Raw genomic sequence first — 24,941 nt, forward strand, 5'->3', positions numbered from 1 at the left:
GCAACTTGGGTATAAAAACACTTCCATGGTATTTACATAGAAATAACCTTAATCTCTAGATAAACTCTCAATAATTTGTAGTCCAAACTAAAAAAGTTTAATATGGATTTTAATATGCTACTGAGAAGCTAAAATAGAGTAAAATGATAGTCTTACTTTAATCAAGTTCCAGAATGAGGGCACACTGCTTTGAAAAGCACTATCTCAGCAGAAAACTCAAGGGTGTGTGTAAAAGAATGTTTCTAGAAAATACCAAAGGTATCAAACATAACCCAAATCTGGCGTCTCATTTCCCCTTGGTGCCACTCCATACTCCAGGTGGAGAGGCTACTTTGTCCAGCTGACTTTGCAAATGTCATAGTGTTTCATGAGTGTGTCCAGTCATCTGTTGAAGTTGTCCACTCTTTGCTTATGGGATCTTCAGGATCCTTTCCATTTACTGCTTCTCTTGCCTCTTCTCAAAGGCTTCCTGGGCTGGAGTCTGCTTGTCCAGGCCATGCCTCTTCTTCTCATTCTCTTTGCTCATCCCCAGGCTTCCAAGAGTTTTGGCTTGTCTTTGTCCTTCTTTTTTCTTCTTGTGCTTGATCATGTAATCTCTGTGATGCCTTTCAGCTTCAATAGCTACTTTAGGACGTGTTTAAAGGCCACCATAGTGCCTGTAAGCTCTTGTTGAGGATTTTTGTGTCTATATCAGTTTTCTTTTGTTGTGATGTTTGTCTGGCTTTGACATCAGGGTAATGCTGGCCTTATAAAGTGAGTATAAAAGTGTTCCTTCCTCTAAGTTTTTGGAAGAGTTTGAGAAGGACTGGCATTAATTTTTCTTTAAATTTATTTTTAAAAATACATTAATAACTTGATGTGATTATAACTAGTTTCCCATTTGTAATATAAAGTATTGTGTTCCTGGTAGTTACCGGGTTGTGGGGGAAGAAAGTGGTCCTAATGTGAGGTGACAGGAGATTTGACTTTGGGTGATGGATACATGGTGCTATATACAGATTTTGTAACTTAGAAATCCTCACATGGAACCTATATGTTCATGTTGACCAATGTCATCCCAATAAAATTTAATTTCAAAAAGTAGTATTCTGATAAGGGGTCCAGAGGGGATAGCAGACTGCCAAATGAAGCCAGGCATAAAAAGGTTAGGAAAGATCTATGCTGCATTAATTCACTGAGTACTCACAACCACCTTCAGTGATGGGTACTAGTACCAACCCCTGATCACCCACTCTTTACACAGGAGTATAATGGAGAAACAGAAGTCACACAGCCAGTAGTGGGGCTGAAATTTGAACTCAGACTGTCTGAGTCTAGAGTCCATGCTCTTTTTCATAAATATCCTATACTATAAACCTTTATTTTAAGTGTCATTATCCACATATTATAGTTGAGTAAACTGGTTATTTTTTTATAAAGAAAGAAACTGAGGGTTGTTGTGAGTAGTAAAATGAGCATTTCTTGAGCACTTACTGTGACAGTCTCTCTCTCTCTCTCTCTCTCTCTCTCTCTCTCTCTCTATATATATATATATATATATATATATATATATATATATATATATATAATTTTATTCTCTTAATAACTCCAGGGAGTGTAAAGTGTAAATCAGTAAAGCAACTTGCTCAGAATCACACTGCTTTGAAGTCATGGAACCCTTGTCTGCTACCTTTCAGAGTTTCTATCTATATTTTCCTCCCTATTTCTCTTTTACATTGTGCTACATAATTAGTTTGTAAATTATCTCCTGCAATCCCAAGGTCTTATTTCATTCATAGGTTTTTCAATAAGGGAAAAATATTGTAAGGAACTATTCATGCCATCTTTTCTACTAAAACCAAGAAATTTGTCATCAAAACAGGTGGATTAAATTAGTGAAGATTTGCAAGATGAATTGTTAAGAAAAATTCTCAAATGAGGTATAAGAATGTCACAAAATCACATGTAAGAATGAAATTTTAAAATAAAGTAGTAGATTTATATTATTATGATGAATGCTTCAGAGTGAAAACAAAACACTGGCAAAGGATATTTTCAAGCAAGGCAAATAACATCAACATAAATGAACTTTTTCAAAAGGAATTGCAACACATTATATTGCAAACCTGTTTCAAAGATTTCATATAAAATGGTTTAAACAATAATGACTTAACATCAGAAAGTATACTCTTGCTCAATTACTTGCATGCTTTTTTCAGTAAATTTCAAGTCAAAACAAAGTTTAAAGTATTTTGTATCAGTTTCAATTTACAAAGTCAAGGAAACAGGTATGGATAGGAAATTCTTTTTCTGGGTAAGAACCCCTTTGCTTAGATTTGAACTGTTTATACTTACAAATCACAGTGCCATTCAGACAGTGTTTAAGTTTTTCCTTAGCAGTAATGCTCAAGTGGGTTCTAAGAGAATGCAAAAACCCCACTCCCAGAAAGCCTTTTCTATTAGCTGTCTGCCTCATCCTGCCAGGAAACCTTGGTTTCCCAAGGGTTTTTCAGTGGCCACAAACCATGTTTCTAATGCAACTTAAAGATTCATCTTCACGGACACTTAATGGTGCCTAGTGTGTCATTATGACAAAAACAAACAAAACCTTGTGTCTTCAGAAAGGAAATCTGGGGCCTCATGGTCATGAAATGAACACAGAGGACTGAAATGAAATAGCCTGTATTTGAAGAAGCCCTCCAGGATTCTATAGGGTGTAGGGGAAGGAGCCTGGATTTGTATTTGACACATTTTAGTTCTGGTTCTGTAACATTTAGCCCCTCTGAATCTCAGCTAATTTGTTTGTTCAATGGCATTGGAATCCATCAGCTGCAGATCCAACCATTTATTTATTCAATACCTTGTACCGGGTCCTGTGTTAAGTATTGGGTGGTTGTGATAAACAATGCATGCGAGCCATGTATGTGAGAAGATAACTTACTGGTGTTAGGTGAGGTATCCTCATCATTACATTTCATCATCTGTGTCTCTGAAACTTCCCTCTTCAGTTTCCTCAGTTTGTCTTATTTCTATTTTGAACAATGTCTGTTGATGTCTCTAAGCATATAAATAATTTGTGACCCTATTCAGTGATCTGGAAAACACAAAAAGGTACAAAGAGGAAAAATAAGTAAAAATTTAAAACACTCATAATAAGAGACAATGCCACACAGTCAAAAATACTCATTAGACAATTGCCTAAGCAGGAACAGAAACCCATCTGGTTGAACTACACATCTATGCATGCCTCCTTCCCACGTCCATTCAATTTCTGCCCCTTCCAGTGTCAGACACTGTAGGTAGGTTCTGGGTCTGCGAGGAGAATGGCATGGCATTGCATGGCATAGTGTAGCACCAAAATCATTTGCATCCCCTGACCCACAACTGCTCCCCAGAAAAGAAGCAGAGAACACTTTGTTGGCTGCCCCCGCGGCATGCCTGCTACCCACAGACTGGAGAACCAATGGATTCGAGGGCTCCTTTTCATCTGGAGGGCCCTTACTCAAACCTGGAGATTCCTCCATTTCTAAGAAAAGTGCCTAATCTGTGGCTGTCGGCCCTTACAGACCCTCGCACCCCTCCCCCCTTCCTTTCCCCTCCCACCTTTGTATCCCTCCCCTAGTCAGCCTTTCACTCACTGGCTTGTTGGTTTGGGATTGGATCAATGCAGTGGAGTACTCTTTGCTAGGCCTTCTACCCTGTGATCGCCCAGCCTGGGGCTTTAGGGGCAGAGCATATCAATTCAAACCCACTGAACTGTATTTCCCCAGCCCCGATCCGCCCCTGGCCTTTGTGCTGCACCCGACCCGCCCCCTTTGCTCACTCTCCCTTCATGCTTTGTTTGGCAAACACAAAACTCCCGGCCCAGCAGCGGGTCCTTTTCAAGCTTAACAGCTAACACTCGAAAACGCTGGGAGGCGTGGGTACCTGGTAACACCTCCAGGGACAGAGTGAGTGGATGCCCAGCTGCCTGAGCCCCCATTGAGCAGGCCTCCACCTCACCCAGCACCAACCCGCGATATAGCAGGCCAGAGTTGGGGCTTCCCCATTTACACCATCCAGATGCCCCAGAATCATGACTTCTTCCAGGCGCAGGGGTTCCCTTTGAAAAGCTGGGTCATTTAGGGGCGCCTTCGCCTTCTTTTGTGTTTTAAATGGCCCAGAATTTCTCAGGCCCAGAGTTTAGAGGCTTGAGAACTGCTTTGGATGATACCCCCAGAGCTCTAACCTCAGTAGCCTGCACAATAGCCACTAATGACTGAAAAAGTGTGGCTCTAAATAAATAAATAAATAAATAAATAAATAAATAAATAAATAAATGCAGCAACATAGCTGGTGGCAACACCAGCTACCATTTATTGACTACTTACAATGTGCCAGGTATCATGCTAAGTGCATTACAAGCATGGTAACATTTACTTAATTTACAACAACCCAGTGCTATGGAGATTAGGGCCTTTTTTTTTTTTTTTTTTTTTTTTACAAGGAAGCTAAGGATCAGAGACTAAGAAGCTTGCTCCTAAGCCCTAAGGTATAAGTCCTCAGTTCCCATTACTTAAATAGTGGAATCTCTTATCTTTTAGTTCATTCAAGAAATTATTTTCCATTCTTAAACATGCCACGCACTGTTGTGCTTTTGCCAGTTGTCTTCATAAGGAGAGTTGAAGAAACTTTTTAGATGTTGTCATATAATAATTATGATTAGAGTCGACATACTTTGTTGAAGATTTATGGTACTTAACCAAGTTATTAAATGCATCTTTTCATTGGCGCCTCACAACCATCTTCTCTTGTGGGTTCTGCTATTATATCCATTTTACAGCAGGGGAAACTCAGTAACTGAAGTCACTTGTCCAATGTCACACAGCCAGTGAGGACTTGGTAGAGCCAATGCTTTTTGAAGCTAATGCTTATTCTACAAAACATTGATTAAGTGATATTGCCTTCTATTATTACTAATTATGTTTTAATTATAATTTCTTCAAATGATGGCCTTTTATTTTCCAAAAATTGCCTTTCATGTTAATGGGCAGTCGCTTGCTTTATGTTATTTAAACACTCTTTGAGAAGATTAAAAAATTGCAGCACAGTAGGTGGATGCTGCATGGACATGCCCCCATGAACAAGTGGGAATTACAACTGAAATATGGAAAGGCTTCCTGAATAATTAATGGAAAACTCACAGGAAAGAACCCTGATACACAAGGACCGAAGGTGGAGACCACATAGAGACTGGAAAGAGGGGTGGTGGAGTGAAAGGGCTGGCCAGGTGTCCAAAAAATTCTGGTATCTAATCCCCAAGCTGGGCTCCCCAGCAGAGAGTATGAAACTGAAGAGGGTACCCACATAACATCTAGCTGTGAAAAGCTGTAGGGTGATGTCTGCCAGGGAGTGGCAGCTAAAAGTTCATGCACCTACTTGAAGGGCCAACAAAAAATATTCCCAGTGGAGCCACCCATCTTGTGCTCTGGCAGAGGGAGAGAGGATGAAGTTGAATGGAGCTGTGACAGTATAAGCCAGGACTGGACTCCAGGGAGGGATACAGCTCAGAAGGCAGACACCCCAAGGTACCTGGGCTGAGTCATTCCTTCAAGCAGCAGTGGACTTATTTCCTACATACACATTTACCTTGCCTGGGGGGAAGAAAATTGACACACCCTATTGGAAAACACCTTGCCCTGAAGCCACTGAAGAGATTCAAAGTAACAATTACCCTGTAGGGAGAAGCAACTGCCCCACCCTGTTGAAAAAAAACCTGCCACACCTGAGGACAATTGCCTGGGGCTATTCAAATCACAATCCTTTTAGTCTGTAGACTGAGGCAGTCTCTGGAGGCTTTGAGTCTTTGCCTGATTCAATTAGTCAGAACAGCCTTTAACACTGTCCTACACTAGAGATTGAGAGGTATAGAGGATCTATCTAAAACATAGTCACAAACCCAAATAGGCAACTAAAATGAGGAGACAAAAAAACAAACCCTCAAATGAAAGAATTTGAGAATTCTTCAGAAGAAGAGATTAATAAAGAAGAGATAAGAAATTTATCTGAAACAGAGTTCAGAGTAATGATGGTAAAGGGTCCTCAAACTTTTTAAAATGGGGGCCAGATCACGGTCCCTCAGAGAGCTGGAGGGCCGGACTATATGAACTACTAATTCCTACTGTAACACCTCGGCTGTGCTCACTGCCCAAAAAACCTGGCGGGCCGGATCAGACTCCTCTGCGGGCCGCATGTAGCCCGCGGGCCGTAGTTTGAAGACCCCTGTATAAAAAAGATATAGTAACTATGAAAAAAGAACATTCTGAGATAAAGAATGACATAACACAAATAAAAAACACATTGAAAGGAATACACAGCAGATTAGGGAAAACTGAGGATCAAATCAATAAATTAGAAGACAGAGTTGAAAATATCACTCAATCAGGAAACCAAAAAAGAAAAAAAAAACTAAAAAAAAAACAGTAGTACACCTTAAGGGAGCTGTGGGGCAACATGAAATATAACAATAGTAATACAGCAGGTGTGACAGAAAAAGGCAAAAAGGGAGAAAGGAATAAAGAAGGTGTTTGAAGAAATAATGGTAGAAAACTTCCTTAACTGTGTAAAGGAAAAAGTCACTCAAGTTTGGGAGGCACAGAGAACCCTAAACAAGAAGAACCCAAAAAGGCCCATGCCCAGACACATTATTAATAAAAATGCCAAAAATTAAAGCAAGAGATAATCTTAAAGGCAGCAATAGAAAAGAAACTGTTACCTACAAAGGATTTTCCATAAAGCTGACACCTGATTTCTCATCAGAAACTCTATAGGCCAGAAGGGAATGGCATGAAGTACTCGAAGTAATGGAAAGCAAGGATCTGAGACAAAGATTACTATATCCAGCAAGGCTATCTTTCAAAATAGATGGTCACATAAAGAGCTTCCCAGACAAAAAACAAAAACCAACACAAGTAAACAAACTAACAAAAAACTATAGAAGCTCATCATAACCAAGCCAGTATTATAAGAAATGCTAAAGGGATTGTTATAAGGGATTGCTGAGAAGAAGGAACAGAGAGGGAAACCGAGCCATACCAAATTAAAATGGCTATAAATAAATACATCTCAATAACCCTAAATGTAAAGGGATTAGATGCTGAAATCAAAAGACATAGGATAGCTGAATGGATATAAAAACATGACCCAATTATATGCTGTCTACAAGAGACCCACCTCAAAACAAAAGACACACACAAGATGAAAGTGAAGGGATGGAAAAATTTTTTCCATGCAAATAAAAAAGGAAAAACAAACAAACAAACAACAAAAAAAACCTAGAGTAGCAATACTCATATCCAACAAAATAGACTTTAAAATGAAGGCCATCATAGGAGATAACAAAGCTCACCACATCATACTAAAGGGATCAATTCAACAAGAGGATATAACCCTCAAGCATATATGCACCCAATATATGTGATCTAAATATATAAAAAATCTTCTAGAGGACTTTAATGGAGAGATTGATAACAATACAGTCATAGTAGAGGACTTGAATACCCCTATAATTTCACTGGACAGATATTCCAGAAAGAAAGAAAAAAACTTAAAAAGGAAATAGAGACTCTAAAGGATACTCTGGATCAGATGGATTTAATAGATTTCATCAAAAAACTACTAGACTTAATAAATGAATTCAGTAATGTGGCAGGATACAAAATTAACACCCAGAAATCTATGGCTTTTTATACACCAATAATGAACTCACAGAAAGAGAAAGAAAAAAACAATCCCATTTACCATTGCACCAAAAAAATTTAAGATACCTAGGAATAAGGAGGTAAAAGACCTGTATTCAGAAAACTACAGGACATTGAAAAAAGAGATAGAGGGAGACATAAATAAATGGAAGAATATACCATGTTCATGGATTGATGTACAGAACACCTGGGAGGGCACATGAGCATTTATTTAATTATTGTCCTCTGAATCTAGTGGGTTGGCAAAGTCACTTCCTGGAAGCATGCTTTGCCAGAGGCAGGAGTATTGTCAGCTTGATCTTCAGCCCAGGTGCCAGGGGTGGGTTTTGTTATTTAAATCCAGCCAAGCACCTGGAAAGAATATGACTCAGGCCCACCTAAGAATGCACATAATCTCCTTTGTCTTGACTTTTAGTAAATCTTCCTGTTTTTTGCTGTATAAAATAAACATGCTGTATTGGCTCTGGGTCTCTGTCCCTGTCTCTCCATCAGAGGACAGCATTCTCACTCAGCCCCAGCTTTTTCTTTCCATCTCTGTGTCTGTCTCTTTCTTTCATTTTCTCAATTCCCAGACATACCTACTCGGGAACTGGACCACTCTCTAGCCCATTAGACATGGAGAGGAGAGGAATATTTACAAATTGGTAGTCAATATCATTAAAATGTCCATACTACACAAAACAATCTATAGATTCCAAGGAATCCACATGAAGATACCAAAGGAATACTTAACAGCCCTAGAACAAACTCTCCAAAAATTAATCTGGAATAAAATAGACCCCCAAAAGCTGCAGCAATCCTGAGAAAGAATAACCAAGTTGGAGGGATCACAATACCAGATATCAAGCTAAATTACCAAGCCACAGTTCTCAAAATTGTCTGGCATGGCTCAAGAACAGACATATAGACCAATAAAACAGAACACAGAACCCGGAAATCAACCCAAGCCATTATGCTCAATGAAAATTTGACAAAGGAGGCAAGAGCATTCAATGGAGATAAGATAGTCTCGTCAATAAATGGTGATATACCATCAACTCAAAATGGATAAATGACTTAAACTTAAGATGGGAAACCATAAAAATCTTAGAATAATCCATAGGCAGCAAAATATCAGTCATATGTCTTAGAAATATCTTCATTGGTACAGCTCCTAGTGCAATGGAAACTAAAGACAAAATAAACAAATGGGACTACATCAAAATAAAAAGCTTCTGCACAGCAAAAGAAATCATCAACAAAACAACAAGAAAGCCCACTGCATGGGAGAACATATTTGCCAATGCTATCACTGATAAAAGTTTAATCTCCAAAATTTACAGGGACCTCACAGAACTTAACAAAAGAAAGATAAACAATCCAATAAAAAAAAATGGGCAAAGAACTTAAATAGAATCTAAATAGACACATTTGAAAGATGAGATAAATAAGGCCCAGAGACATATTAAAGCATGGTCAAAGTCACTAATCACCCCAAAGATGCAAATCAAAACAACAATGAGGTATCGTCTCACACCTGTCAGAATGGTTATCATCAACAATTCAACAAACAAGTGCTGGCAAGGATGCAGAGAAAAAGGAACCCTATTGCACTGTTAGTGTGAATGCAGACTGTTGCAACTACTGTGGAAAACAGTATAGAGTTTCTGCAAAAAATTAAAAATGGTACTCTCATTTGACCCAATAACCACACTTCTAGGAATATATACTAAGAAACCCAAAACACCAATCAGAAAGGAGATATGCACCCCTATGTTCTTATCAGCACAATTTACAATAGCTAAGATTTGGAAACAGCCTAAGTGCCATCAGTAGAAGAGCGGATTAGAAAACTGTGGTACATCTATACAATGGAATACTACGCTGTTGTAAAAAAGAAGGAACTCTTATCTTTTGCAACAGCATGGATGGAACTGGAGAACATCATGTTAAGCAAAATAAGCCAGTCAGTGGAAGAAAAAGACCACATTATCTAAATAACTTGTGGATTATATTGAAGAACATAAGGTGATGAACAAAAATAGAGCCAGAGGAAAAAATATTTTAGAATATAATCTAAGTAATCCTATTATTTGCAGATTTTTAATATTTCCTACAAATTTTTTGATACCATACTACATTAGTACAGTTTTGGTAATATCATTTTTTCTGGAATTATTAATGTTTATTGTATATAATATTATATTTAAAATTGTTTTTCATGAGATATTAAAATATTTCAAAGTAAATAAATAAATAAAGTCAAATGGTAGATTCAAAATTGTGAATTTTAGGTCTGAGCTGATGGGTTTCTGTATAATAATGATATTTAATAAATTATTCTATCAGTTTTTTGCATATCTGTAAAAAAATACCTTTGGAATTATTTTTTCCCTTGAAAAGACTAAAATAGCTTCAAACTGGAACAACACTGAAGAAATACAAGGAGAATAAGGCTCCTTACTTGGCTAAATCCACCTAGTAATAGGTACTTTTGGAGGCACAGAAAGTTATCCAAACTAAAAAAGTTTTAGAATATCCCATCTAATTTTTATAGCAGGAGCACACAGCATCAGGAATAAAATAGTGAAGTTATCTACCTGACTCTGAGTTTAAGAATTACCTAGCACTGAAAGAGATTTCAGAGATCAGTTGGTCCAACTATTTCATGGTATAAATGGAGAAATTGTTGTTCAGAGAGGAGGGGACTTGTCCACATTTAAACAAATATAGGCAGATCTCCACCCCTGCTGGACCCAGGGTATACTGACTTCATGATTTATTTATTCCTGCATGGAGTCACCAGATATGCATCTAGTTCTTACAATCTGCTAGGCACTGTGCTAAGGGAAAGAGTAGTGAACAAGATGAAATTCCTGTCTTCACAGAACTTCCATTATAGTAAGAGAGACAAATAATAAATAAATGAAACAAATCAGTAGCAAATCACAACTGTGGAGAGACCTGTAATGACAAGAGAGAATGGTTCTATAAGCAACTTTCATGGGTGAACTTAACTCAGGGAGATCAATGCAGGCTTCCCTGAGGAGGCAACTATTGATTGGAATCTCAATGATGGATAGTAGATAATTTGGCAAAGAGAGGAAGGAAAAAGAATCCATACATGTTAAAGGGAATAACATATGCCAAGCCCATGTGGTAGAACGGGGTATGGCATGTTTCAGGGAATACAAACTCAGTGTGGCTCAAGCATAAAGAACAAGGAGGAATATGGTGCGAGATGGAGTCATCTCACACCATGATGGGGCTACAGAGGTATGAATATGGGGTCTGGCAATGATGGGCCTAGTAATCCAAGCTGGTGATTTGAATCATTACCCTTAGATCAATAGGAAGCAATTGAGATTATTAAGCCAAAAAGTGACAGGGAATTCTTAAAATATCACTCTGGCTTCTGTATGGAGAACTTATTAGAAAGCATTAAGAAAACCTGAGATTAACCAGTAAATTACTGTAGTTGTTCAAGCAAGAGATAATGGAGGCTTGGACTAGGGTCATGGTCTGCAAACTGCAGCTTGTGAGACACATGCAGATCTTTGGCCCCTTGAGTGTGGCTCTTCCACAAAATAGCATGGCCTGGGAGAGTCTATTTTGAAGAAGTGGCATTAGAAGAAGTTTAAGTTTAAAAAATTTGACTCGCAAAAAAAATTATTTTTTAATTTAATAAATCTTTATTAATCTTTATTATTCATATTATTACAATTGTTTCTCCTCCCCCTCACCCTCCATAGCTCCCCTCTACTGGGTTCCCACCACACCCTCTGCTAAACTCCCCCCCCCCCACAGTCCTCATGCATAGTTGTATGATTTTTAAAAAAATACATTTTATTGATTTTTTTGCCCCCCTCCCTCCCATACATACCCTCCCTCCCCAGAGTTTTATGTCCATTGGTTGTACTTATATGCATGTATACAAGTCCTTAGGTTGATCTATTCTCTCCCCCAGATCTCCCTCCCCTCCCCGCTGTAATTTGACAGTCTGCTTGTTGCTTTACTGTCTCTATATCTATCTTTTGGTTCATCAGTTTATAATGTTCTTTATTATCCATAAATGAGTGAGGTCATGTGGTGTTTCTCTTTAATTGATTGGCTTATTTCACTCAGCATGATGTTCTCCAGTTCCATCCAGGATGCTGCAAATGATGAGAAATCCTTCTTTTTTATGGCAGCATAGTATTCCATTGTGTAGATGTACCATAGTTTTTGGATCCAATCATCTGCTGATAGGCACCTAGGCTGTTTCCAAATTCTGGCTATTGTAGATTGTGCTGCTATGAACATAGGGGTACATATATCCTTTCTGGATGGTGTTTCTAGTTTCTTGGGATATATTCCTAGAAGTGGGATTACTGGGTCAAATGGGAGTTCTATTTTCAGTTTTTTGAGGAAACTCCACACTGTTCTCCACAGTGGTTGCACCAGTCTGCATTCCCACCAGCAGTGCACGAGGGTTCCTTTTTCTCCGCAACCTCGCCAACACTCACTTGTCATTTGTTGATTTGTTGATTTTGGCCATTCTGACAGGTGTGAGATGGTACTGCATTGTTGTTTTGATTTGCATCTCTCGGACAATTAGTGACTTAGAGCATGTTTTCATGTGCCTTTTGGCTTTCCTTCTGTCTTCTTTTGAAAATATTCTATTTAGGTCCATTGCCCATTTTTTAATTGGATCATTCATCTTCCTTTTATTTAGTTGTATAAGCAGTTTGTAAATTTTGGAGATTAAGCCTTTATCAGTGGTATTATTTGCAAATATGTTCTCCCACACCATGGGCTTTCTGGTTTTTTTATTGATGGTTTCTTTTGCTGTAAAAAAGCTTTTTATTTTGATGTAGTCCCATTTGTTTATTTTCTCTTTAGCTTCCATGCCCTAGGGGCAGTATCAGTGAATAAGTTCTTTTAACATACGTCTGAGATTTTGCTGCCTGTGGATGCTTCTAGTATTTTTATGGTTTCCCGTCTGATGTTTAAGTCCTGTATCCATTTTGAGTTTATTTTTGTGTATGGTGTAAGTTGGTGATCTAGTTTCATTCTTTTGCATGTGTCTGTCCAATTTTCCCAACACCATTTATTGAAGAAACTGTCTTGACTCCATTGTATATTCGTGCCTCCTTTGTCAAATATTAATTGAGCATAGTGATTTGGGTTGATATCTGGGTTCTCGATTCTATTCCATTGATCTATATGTCTGTTCTTGTGCCAGTACCAGGCTGTTTTGAGAACAGTGGCTTTGTAATACAGTCTGGTATTGAGATCCCTCCTACTTTACCCTTCTTTCTCAGGATTGTTGTGGCTATTCGGGGTCTTTTATTGTTCCAAATGAACTTTTGGAGAGTTCTTTCTAGGTCAGTGAAATATGCCGTTGGTATTTAATGGGGAGTGCATTGAACCTATAGATTGCTTTAGGAAGTATGGACATTTTGATGATGTTGATTCTACCAATCCATGAACATGGTATGTTCTTCCATCTCTTTACATCTTCCTCTATCTCTTTTTTCAGTGTCGTGTAGTTTTCCGCATATAGGTCCTTTACTTCCTTAAATTTATTCCTAGGTATCTTAATTTTTTTGGTGCAATGGTAAATGGGATTGCTTTTTTAGTCTCTGTTTCTGTAATTTCACTGTTGGTGTATAGAAATGCTATGGATTTCTTGGTGTTAATTTTGTATCCTGCTACATTGTCAAATTCATTTATTAAGTCAATTAGTTTTTTAATGGAGTTTTTTGGCTTTTTTATGTACAATATCATGTTATCTGCAAAAAAGGATAACTTTACTTCTTCTTTTCCAATTTGGATGCCTTTTATTCCCTCCTCTTGTCTAATTGCAATGGCTAGTACTTCCAGTACTATGCCAAACAGGGGTGGCGAGAGTAGGTATCCCTGTCTTGTTCCTGTTCTTAGAGGGAATGGTTTCAGTTTTTGCCCATTGAGTATAATGCTGGCTGTGGGTTGATCATATATAGCTTTTATTATGTTGAGGTATGATCCTTGTACTCCCACCTTGTTGAGAGTTTTTATCAGGAAAGGGTGTTGGATTTTATCAAATGCTTTTTCTGCATCAATTGATATGACTATATGATTTTTATCTTTCAATTTGTTTATGTGATGTATCACATTTATTGATTTGCGGATATTGTACCATCCTTGTATTCCTGGAATAAATCCTACTTGGTCATGGTGTATGATCTTTGTGATGCTCTGCTGGAGCCGATTTGCTAGAATTTTGTTGAGGATTTTGGCATCTATGTTCATGAGGGATATTGGCCTGTAATTCTCTTTCATTGAGTTGTCTTTATCTGGTTTTGGTATTAGGGTGATGCTGGCTTCATAGAAGGAGTTTGGAACTGTTCCTTCCTCTTGAATTTTTTGAAATAGTCTGAGGAGGATAGGTTTTAGTTCTTCCTTGAATGTTTTGTAAAACTCTCCTGTGAAGCCATCTGGCCCTGGGCTTTTGTTTGTTGGAAGCTTTTTGATGACTGTTTCAATTTCTTCCCAAGTCACTGGTCTATTGAGATTTTTAGATTCTTCCTGATTGAGTTTTGGAAGTTTGTATTTTTCTAGGAATCTGTCCATTTCCTCCAGGTTGTTCTGTTTGTTGGAATAGAGTTGTTCGTAGTATTTTGTAACAATCCGTTGTATTTCGGTGGGGTCTGTTGTTATTTCACCTCTTTCATTTCTGATTTTGTTTATTTGAGTCCTCTCTCTTTCTTTCTTGGTTAGCCTGGCTAGAGGTTCATCTATCTTGTTTATCCTTTCAAAGAACCAGCTCTTGGTTTTGTTGATCTTATCTATTGTTTCTTTGGTCTCTATGTCGTTTATCTCTGCTCTGATTTTTGTTATTTCCTTCCTTCTGCTTACACTGGGCTTTTCTTGTTGCTCTTTTTCTAACTCTTTGAGTTGTGGGTTTAGATAATTTGTTACCATTTTTTCTTGTTTTTTTGCAATAGGCTTGTAGGGATATGAACTTCCCTCTCAAAACTGCTTTTGCAGTGTCCCATAGATTTTGGATTGTTGTGTTTTCGTTGTCATTTGTTTCCAGGATCTTTTTAATTTCTTCCTTGATTTCTCTGGCAACCCAGTCCTTGTTTAATAACATGCTGTTTAGTCTCCATGTGTTTGCTTTCTTTGGGTTATTTTTATTGTAGTTAATTTCCAGTTTTATGCCACTATGATCTAAGAAGATTCTTGATATGATTTCTATCTTCTTGAACTTGAAGAGACTTTGCCTATGTCCCAAAATGTGGTCTATCTTTGAGAATGTCCCATGTGCACTTGAGAAGAATGTATATTCTGTAGCTTTGGGTTGGAATGTTCTGAAGATGTCGATTAATTCCATCTGGTCTAGCAAGTCATTTAGGATTGATATTTCTTTGCTGATTTTTTGTTTAGATGATTTGTTGAAGGGTGACAGTGGGGTATTAAAATCTCCTACTATGATTGTATTGCTATTAATCTCTCCCTTAATGTCCTCCAGCAGTTTTTTTTTTTTTTTTTATGTATTTGGGTGCTCCCGTATTGGGTGCATATATATTTACCAGGGTTATTTCTTCTTGTTGGATTGCTCCCTTTACTATTATGAAGTGGCCTTCATTATCCCTTGTTATGTCCTTCACTCTGAGATCTAATTTTTCAGATATAAGTATTGCTACTCCAGCTTTTTTTTCTTTTCCATTCGCCTGGAAAACCTTTTTCCAACCCTTCACCCTCAGTCTGTGTGTGTCTTTTTTTCTGAGGTGGGTTTCTTGTAGACAACAGATATATGGGTCTTGTTTTCTTATCCAATCTGTTACCCTATATCTTTTAATTGGAGCATTTAGTCCATTTACATTTAAAGTTATTATTGATAGGTACTCATTTGACGCCATTTTTATTCTATACCCGTGTTCCTTCTTCACTTCCTATTTCTTTATTTTTACAGTAGACCCTTTAGCATTTCTTGCATTGCTGGTGTGGTGGAGATAAATTCCTTCAGTCTTTTTTTGTCCGTGAAGCTCCTGATTTCCCCTTCAATTTTGATTGATAGTCTTGCTGGGTACAGTATTCTTGGATTCAGACCCTTCCTTTGCATGACTATGTTTATTTCATCCCATTCCCTTCTAGCCTGCTAAGTTTCTGTTGAGAAATCAGTTGCTAGTCTGATGCGGGTTCCTTTGTATGTAACTTTCTGTCTCTCTCTGGCTGCTTTTAAGATTCTTACTTTGTCGTTGTTGTTTGCCAATTTAATTATAATGTGCCTTGGCATCTGTCTTCTGGGATTCATTTTGCTTGGGACTCTGCGAGCATCTTGGATTTGTGTGGGTTTTTTCTTCACTATCTCAGGAAAGTTTTTTGTCATTATTTCTTGAAATACTTTTTCCATGTCTACCTCAGTTTCTTTTTCTTCTGGAACCCCCCCTATTATTCAAATATTGTTTTGTTTTGTATTGTCCCAAAGCTCCTGTAGGCTCTCCTCCTGCTTTTTAATATTTTTTTCCTAGAAGCTGCTCTAATTGGGTATTTTTTTTCCATCTTGTGTTTTAGCTCACTGATGTGGTCCTCTGCTTCATCTAGTCTACTCTTGATGCTTTCTATTGAGTTCTTCATGGTAGCGATGTCATTTTTCATTTCTTCTTGGTTCTTCTTCAATTCCTCTTGGTTCTTCTTCAATTCCTCATGGTTCTTCTTCAATTCCTCATGGTTCTTCCTCATTTCTTCTTGGTTATTTTCAAATTTCTCTTCCATTCTTTTTAGCCATCCTATGATCATTACTCTGAATTCTTGCTCTGGTAGGTTGCTTGCCTCTAACTCGTTTACTTCCTTTTCTGGTGATGCCTGCTTTTCTTTCATGTGCAGGCTATTTCTTTGTCTTCCCATGGTCTCTCTTTTCTGGATGTCTGGTTATGTGGTGTTCTTTCTTCTTCCCGTGGGTGATCGAAGAACTCCCTTGAATCCACCTGTTTGCGCTGATTGGGACGTCACAGCTGCTCGATGGTCTCCTCTGCTGTTGGTTTTCCAGGCCTCAGAGAAGATCCTCCTTTCCTGGTAAGAGGGCGCAGCCTTCCCTCTGAGCCCATAGCTCAAGGAGAGGTCTCCGCCGCCACTGCAGTGCTGGCTGCTTGGTGAGGAAATCCTGTCCAGCGGACCCTTCCTTACCTTCCTTTAGAGTTCCGCAGCCCCTTAGCTGCCAATCAGTATTCCCTGAGCGACTCAGACTCTGCTTTTATCTGTTCTGGGACCAGGGTCAGAACAAGTCTGTCTGTTCGATCGCCATCTTGTCTCTTTTCAGTTGTATGATTTTTGTCCAGTATCTTTCTGCACCCCCCACACCCATTTCACCCTGAGAATTATCAGTCCACTCCCTTTCTACGCCCCTGATTCTATTATATTCACCAGTTTATTCTATTCCTCAGATTTTTAATTCACCTGGTTTTTAGGTTCACTTGTTGATATATATGTATTTCCTGTCCATAATTTTTATTTTTACTTTTTTCTTCTTCTTCCTCTTCTTCTTAAAGAATACCTTTAAGCATTTCATTTAATACTGGTTTGGTGGTGATGAACTCTTTTAGCTTTTTCTTATCTGTGAAGCTCTTTATCTGACCTTCCATTCTGAATGATAACTTTGCTGGGTAGGATAATCTTGCTTTTTGGTTCTTGCTATTCATCACTTTAAACATTTCTTGCCACTCCCATCTGGCCTGCATAGTTTCTGTTGAGAAATCAGCTGACAATCATATGGGTGCTCCCTTGTAGGTAATTAACTGTTTTTCTTTTGCTCCTTTTAATATTCTCTCTTTGTCTTTTGCTCTTGCCATTTTAATTATGATGTGTCTTGGTGTGGTCCACTTTGGATTCCTTTTGTTGGGGTTCTGTGTGCTTCCTGGACTTGTAAGTCTATTTCTTTCACCAGGTGGGGGAAGTTTTCAGTCATTGTTTCTTCAAATAGGTTTTCAGTATCTTGCTCTCTCTCTTCTTCTGGCACTTTCATAATTCTGATGTTGGTATGCTTGAAGTTGTCCCAGAGGCTTCTTACACTATCTTCAACTTTTTAAATTCTTTTTTCTTTTTGAGAGTTTTTTGCTTTTCAGCAAATATTTGACTTGATTCTTGTGTTCCTCTAGTCTTCTGTTGGGTCTGTGTGTGTGTGTGTGTGTGTGTGTGTGTGTGTATATATAAATATATATATATATTTTTTAATTTATTTTTTTTTTCAGTAAGTGTATGTTTAATTTCTAGTTGGTCCTTTTTCATATCCTCGAGTGTCTCACTAAATTTATCAGCCTTTTCTAGGAAATTCTTGAAAAACCTTAAAACCATGGTTTTGAATTCTATATCCAGTCATTTGTTCTACTCCATTTCTTTTCTTTGTGATCTGTTTCTTTGTCTCCGGATTTTCACTGCTTCCCTGAGTCGGTAGGATAGCTTTGTGTGCTAGGTGTCCTATATGGCCCAGTGGGTCAGCCTCCCCAGTTACCTGAGGTGGATACTCTTGGTGCACCCCTTTGTGGACTGTGTGTACAGCCTTGCTGTAGTTAAGTCTTAATTGTTGTTGGTATCACTGGGAGGAATTTACCTCCAGGCCATTTGGCTGTAAGGATCAGATGTGTTTAAGCCAGGAGACCTTCTGTGCTGGAGACAGCCTTATGGGACCAGACTTTCAAAATTGCAAAAGCCTCTGTGCTCAGCTTGGATGGGGCAGAGTCTCAGGGCAGAGTCTCAGGGCTGAGCAGACAGTCTTGGCTTCCTGTCAGCCCTGCCTTTGCGCACGTCCCTCCAGACCTCTGCCTTCTGTGGCTCCCTTGAGTTTCCACATGACAACCCAGATTCCCCCTGTACGAGTGTGAGTACCCAGGGGTTCACCCGGAATTGGGGTTCCATGCCGTCAAAAGTGTGGTTCAGTGCAGTCAGGAGCTTCCGACTCCCTTCTGCTAGGGAAAGCCAGTGGCAATCTCTGCAGTCAGTCTTCTCTTCACACATTTGTGCGCAGGCACATATGCGTGTGTGTGCCCCCAGATCCTTGCACACCATGGCTCCCCCGAGTCTCTGGGTCTTTGTGTGCCTTTCTCTCTACCTGACAGTCCAGAGTCCCCCTGTATGATCCTGGTTCTATGGAGGTTTCACCCGAAACTGGCTTTCAGTGCAGTTGGTCGCTTCCTTCTCCCTCCCGCCAGAGAAAGCCAGTCAGTCATTCAGCTGCCCTTCCTTTATGCAGATGTGTCTCCATACCTCAGCCCTTTGCAACTCCTCTGATTCTTCGTGAGCTTTTCTCTTTCCTTATAGTTGTAAAATTTTCACTCAGCCAGTTTATTTGTGGTTCTGAATGATGTCCATTCTGTCTTTTAGTTGTAGTTTTGAAATTGTTCTGCGAGGCAGCAATTTAGGTGCTTACCTATGCTGCCATCTTTGTTTCTCACCTCAAAAGAAATTTCAATTGTTGTACTGTTGATATTTGACTCAACAAATTTCAATTGTTGTACTGCTGACTAATGAGTTTGCCGACCATTGGACTAGGGTGATGACAGTGGTTTTCTACCAAATGATTGTTTTACCAGTATCACTCATTTAACTTCTAGGATCCTCAGGCTCCTCATCTGCATATTGTCCCCAACACCATCAGTCTACCTCATAGAGGTGTTACAAGGGTCAATCAAGAAAGCACTAAACTAATGCAAACATTAAAACTAACTCAGGCCTAGTGATGATCAATCCTACTTAAATAATATCCAGCACTTTAAATCATCATATAATAACAAGACAGAGCTCTGCCTTTTTTTTCTGGTCGTGTTAAATATACAAGAAACTTCAAAATACTTTCTTCTTGTAAAGATACACTATTATAGATAAGGATAAACTCTCCCTTGACTTCCGTCCCAAATCCTAGTCTCTTCTGTCCTTCCTTACAGCAATGTTTAAAATATTTGAGACTTGGATTTCAAAAACACAGAATGATAGTGCAAACCAGCCATTTGTACAGCTAGAAGCATAATATTGGAGTCACCTGGCAACACTTAAAAGAGGTCCAGTCTCTGTTGGAGGCAACAACTTTGTAATGGACATCTGTGTTTATGGCTCCCTATCTCCAAGTACTTTAAAAATATTAACTCATTTAATCTTCAAAATGACCCCTATGAGATAAGTGCCATAAAAATATTGTAGTACTCTTACCATGTAAGAAAATGGAGGCAGAGAGGGTTAAAAAGGACTTTTCTCCCTTATAGTAGGTGGCCATAGAAAAAGAAAATGACAGATCCTAGACCCATACACAGACAGTTCAGCTCCAGAGCCCACTCACTCTCTCCTACTCTGTCACACTGCCCCAGTCACTGAGGTGGCACTGCCCACATGGTGCTAGAATGATCAACTGATGGACACACAAGTCTCCTCAACTAGTCTGTGCCCATCCCGTGCAAGTTACTATCTCATCTCTCTTCGTGTCTTAAGAGAGTACTGAATAAATAAACAATATAGTTGGTTTCATGAAGGTGAATGATTCAGAAGAACCTGGGGACTGCTAGGTGTGAAATACAAACAGGTTTACCAAGCAATTAACTCAAGAACATGTTAAGGCTTAAATAATAAGTGTGAAGTGATTAGCATAGTGTTATTTCACACTACACTAATAAAAATAACAGCTCACATTTAACAAGCAATTACCATGTGCCAAGAGCTTCTCTAAGTGGTTTATTTAACTAATTCAATCCTCAGGAGGACACTGTAAACTACTTTTGTCCCCTTTGCATTGGTCAGGGTCTAAGCAGTAAAACAGTAACCACTTGAAGTGTAAACACCATTGGGAATTTAATGGAAGGCATTGGTAACACAGGCGAGGGAAGAGCTGAAAAACCAGAAGGGATGAAGAAGCATCTGGATATTAGCAGCAGCAGGAACTGAAAGGATGGAGAGAGGGAAGAGTGCTACATAGCCCAGGGTCAGGGGTCACCCAGTGGAAGCTGGAACCACATTGGCCATCTCTGACACAAGCAATCCAGTCCCTGGAAGAGAAACTGTTTGGAGCAGACACTGGGTGATTGACACTCCTGGGTTTCACAGAACTGCAGGGTTTCCTGAAACATGGGACCTTCAGTGCTGAAACTAGGAGTGTCCTGCACAAACTAGGGCAAATTGGTCATCCTTGGACAAAGAGAAGAAAACCAAAGGAATTCCATGGTTTCTTCTTTCTTTCCTCTTTCCTCTTTGGCTCCAGGCAATCCTTCCCCCCATCCCCCAATGGTTGGCCCTAGTGGAAAGTAATTGGTTGGACCTAGTGGAAAGTCATTCTGGGAAACATCCTGCAGAGATCAGATCTCATGCCATACAGAGCAAAGCAGCAAAAAATCTAAAAATGGTTTTGAGGAACAACAGGCCCAGGACTGCTGAATAAACTTTATTACAAGTGAATACACTTTGTAAGCAAAAGCAACAAACCATTTTCAAACTAGCTCTTCGAATAGCCCTGGTCTATAAGGTTGGGCTTCGGCAGATGAGAAATAGTTTGGGCTACAGAGAGCCATTTTCACCTCGAAGATCTGTAACTATTCCACAACTATGTTATCTATGACTCTAGCTTTATTGCAATACATTCCCCTTACACAGGAAGTGAGGCACATTCCTGTAATAGATCCATTCTCATGCTGGACAACCATCAGCACCAGTGCTGCTGGCACAGTGATGGCACTGAGCTAGAGCGTTTGTGCCAATGTCAGTTGACTATGTCACTAAGCATGCTATTTAGTTCATCTGATGTTTTTATCATAGCAGGAATGCTTTGATGAAGCAAGCAATGTATTGATTTACATTCTGGCACAGGCTCATCATTTCATCTTGGACCAGTAACAAATAGTTATAGGATCACCACCACCAAGTCCTTGGCCCATACTTTTGTTAGTGTTGTCTTTAGAGAAGAAATGTAGTATAAAAGTAGACAAGAAAAAGTACTAGATCAGGGTTTGATATCTATTTCTGTCCAGGTATATCTAGTGCTCGCCAGGTCTATGATGTCTTTACGGGAAAAACATTGTGCCTATTTGTAAGAGGGCCCTGGTATCTCATACTGAGGCCAGATGTTAGAAACTGACATTGGGAGGCTGCAGCTTTCAGTGACACTAACTCTGTGGGCAGATCCCTTAATCCCTCTCAGTCACTTTCTTCCTCTATGAAATGTACCAATTCAAGCTGCCCTGCTGATGATACCAAATCATATTGTGAGGAACATGGGCAGGTGAAACATATGTCTGAAGGTTATTTCCTTTACTGTATGGCTGAATCTGTGATTGGTTGGGAGAGGGGATATTATATCTTAAATCTTCCACAATAATTGGAGTGGGGAAGTGCAAAACTGTAGTGACATCGCCACAGCCAATGTCAGAAGAAGGCAATGGGGAATAGAAATTGCTCCCAAAAGGCATGGAGCAAAATATCCCAACTATACTGGTACTGGGGTAAACTGTGTGTGTGTGTGTGTGTGTGTGTGTGTGTGTGTGTGTGTGTGTGTGTGTTGGGAGACTAGAATGTAGGGTTGGTACAGAAAATGGAGAGAGTAAGGGGTGGTGTGGTGTGCCTGAGAGAATTTTCCAAGGGAAGGAGCAAGCAGATAAAATGAGTATAAGGGGAAGAGTTCAAAGACACTTGGGAGTACTGTCTATGTGGGTAGGCATACCAACAGGTGGATGCCATGTGTAAGTTTCACTGAGTCATGCGAAGAATTCAATGGAAGTCCTGAGGAGGCTATGCCTGCCAAGGCCCACATCTTAGCAATGACACAGGATTTGCAGCCAATTTGGCATGTACTCCAAAAATGTGGGCATGGTCACTTTTGCCTGGCCCACAGCCTTCACCTCTGCCAAGAGGTAAGGGTCAGAGGCACCCATGTGCATCTGTGTTCACTCAACAGCTGGACTGCCACTTTAAGGGCAGCCTTGAATTCCTCTCATCAAAGGCTAATCCTCCAGCTGCTATCCTGGAAAGGGACTTAGGTCACTAATGAGGACAGAAGGAGACAAAGGAGACCCTCTTATGTATCTAGACCCTACAGCTCCCTAGCTGTTCAGATGTCTGCAAGCTCTGCAAACCTTGTTTGATAGTCAAGGAGGGCAGAAAGCCAGGTCAGGGAACTGGGACTCTAGCCAGCACTGCCTGCTCTGGACTATTGCCTAGTCTGGGTCCTTGCTGCCAGAATCCACAGCCAATGAATGTCTAGTGGAAGATTCAAGGATCCCAAGATCTATGGGTCTATGATGTATTTACAAGGAAAACACTGTGCCTGTTTGTAAGAGAGCCCTGATATATCATGCTAAGACCAGATGTTAGAGTAGATATCTGAAGGCTGCAGCTTTGAGTGTGCTTAGGAAGCGCACAGCCTATCTGGGGTGAGAGACATGCTTGAAGCTTTGAGGAGTTCCATGGATGGACCCAGGTTGTTCTTGCTTTAGTAGATCTGCTCCATTTGGTGAAATTACATGAAGCTCCCACAAAGAACTCAAAGTTCCTGGGGTTCAAACCTCAAGCAGAACTTGCAAGTCCTTGTTGCACCTCCCATCTGGTTTGATATTGGTCTTCTTACTTTCCTCCCTTCTATTGTTTCCTCCAGCTCTTCCTATATGATTCCTAGTGCTCAGCAATTCTAGAGGCTTACTCTCACCTGCACTAATTCCTTAAACTTGTCTCCTCCTTGCTGGCACTGTACTTGTTTCAGAATGCTGTCCCCAAAAATCTCCTCATTGGCTTGGATATGGCATAAGGCAGTTCTGGGGTTGGGGAGGAAGGATCTTCTTGACAGCATGCTAAGACTAACATGGTTCTAGCTTTCTGCCTTTGCAGAGGCACCCAAGGATGACAGCAAAGGTAGCAGTAATTGCTCTATTCACTTAACAGTAATTGCTCTATTCATGTAATAGACAAAACATTGGCCCAGCTATGTCATATGCTAGGACATGGTCAGCAGGGACTCATTGAATGCAATGGAACAAGACTACCTGGGAGGAACTAGAGTTTTAAACTCGTCCTGTTCTCTTGGGGAAATAAGTATTAAAAGAACATGTTCAATTTTAGGTGTGAGGGCACTCTAATGGAAAGAGCATCTGCATTAGCATAGGCTGATGGCTAGCAGCAGTGCTCCAGCCTTCAGGATGGGACCTAAGGGAAAGTCCTAGAAATATGTTCTCAGTCCTCCAAGCTGCAGCACTAGTTCAGGGTAGTGTGATAGAGGGAGTATTGGCTTTACTTAGAACATAACAGGCCTGTGTTCAAATCACAGCAATGTCATTTTATGACCTGTATAAAATTGGGCAAGGGAAAGAATCACTTTGAGATTCGTTCATCTGGTAAATGCAGACACTACTGTGTAATCTCACAGGTTTGATTTATGGGATTAAATGGGTTTATAAAGGTACTTAGGACAATGACTGACATTACTACTAAAATGAGTCTAATGTGGGAACTGCTTTTGGAAGGAGACAGAAGCTAGCTATTTTGATGGGTTGTGTAGGAATAGCTTATCCCAAAGAGAACATGAGAACGAGTAACAGGACCACTTGCTCCACAATTGACACAGTTCAGCAGGCCTATCTCTTCTGGAAATGACACACTTGTCTCCTGGCAGGTCCCTGGGTGGGCAAGAGAACCCCTAGATCATGGCTGGGAGAGGTTGAAGCTGGATGCAGGGCTGCTTCAAGATCTGCAGTCAGAATGAGTAAGTCTCTTGCTCTGGGCTAGCTTGACTGCATCTGCTTCCAGGAGGGATTAGAGATGAATTACAGGGACTTTTTGAGATTTTCAGTGCAACAGAAGTTAGCAGGCCTACAACTAGGGTTACAGATGGACATGACTCCTGTTGGGTTCTTGTGAGGGCAAGACTGTTCCTGGTCTGTGGCTGGATCCCTCAAAGCTCCCACAAAGACATTTTTGTCCATGTATGCTACCAAATTATTTTCACTGAGCAGGAAGATGAACAGGAGACCTCTTATTTTACCATCTCACTGACTTTCACCATTTTCTTTAAAACTACTATTCTGTTACCTCCGTCCTCATTCTCCTTCACATTCAGCCTTTTATTTATTTATTTTCTAAAGTTTTACATATATCTCCTTTGTCCACAATTGACCCCCGCCCCCAGCCATTCCCACCCTTGGCAAGCCCCCACTGCCCCAGGGTCTGTGTCCATTGATTATGCTAATATGCATGCATATAAGTCCTTTGGTTGCTCTCTAACCCCCCTTTGCAGTTCTTGTTCATCAAATTATGTTGATC

This window comes from Pipistrellus hanaki (assembly GCF_964339955.1).
Source record: "Pipistrellus hanaki genome assembly, chromosome: X".
Taxonomy (NCBI): Eukaryota; Metazoa; Chordata; class Mammalia; order Chiroptera; family Vespertilionidae; genus Pipistrellus; species Pipistrellus hanaki.